Raw genomic sequence first — 578 nt, 5'->3', positions numbered from 1 at the left:
TATTGATGCATATTACTTAAAATTCAAGATTACAAGTAAATTATGCATAAGTACAACTTATTAAAGCTCGATGTTTGAATTCGTATAACTAATTACGGATAAACATAATCAAATAGAAGATAAACATATCATCTTAAAATATAAAAAATCTAAAATACAATTAAAATAATTATCTAGTTCTAACAAAATAAATAATTATTAATAATATAAGTAAATTATATTATTAAATCAAATATAAATTACTTCGTTATTATACCTAAATTAAATTATTAAAAAAATTGAATTAAAAAAGTACACAAAAAATGAGGAATTTTAAATAGTTAATTTGATACTAATATCGATATATTTTTGTCAGATTTTTATGATATCTTTAAAAATAAAAACATCATCGCTTTCTCAAAATCATATAAGACCATATTATAACATCAACTGAGATAAAAAATAAAATGAAATATTAAAATCAAGATGTATCTCGCTGCATTGCGCGAATACCTTTCTAGTATATTACAATACATAAAATAAATTATACAATAATGTAATAATATATTTTTCATTTTCGTTGAAATTGTATGAACATA

Source organism: Cynara cardunculus (assembly GCF_001531365.2).
Source record: "Cynara cardunculus var. scolymus isolate 2C chromosome LG 2, CcrdV1, whole genome shotgun sequence".
Classification (NCBI taxonomy): domain Eukaryota; kingdom Viridiplantae; phylum Streptophyta; class Magnoliopsida; order Asterales; family Asteraceae; genus Cynara; species Cynara cardunculus.
Note: the sequence above shows the minus strand (reverse complement) of the source record.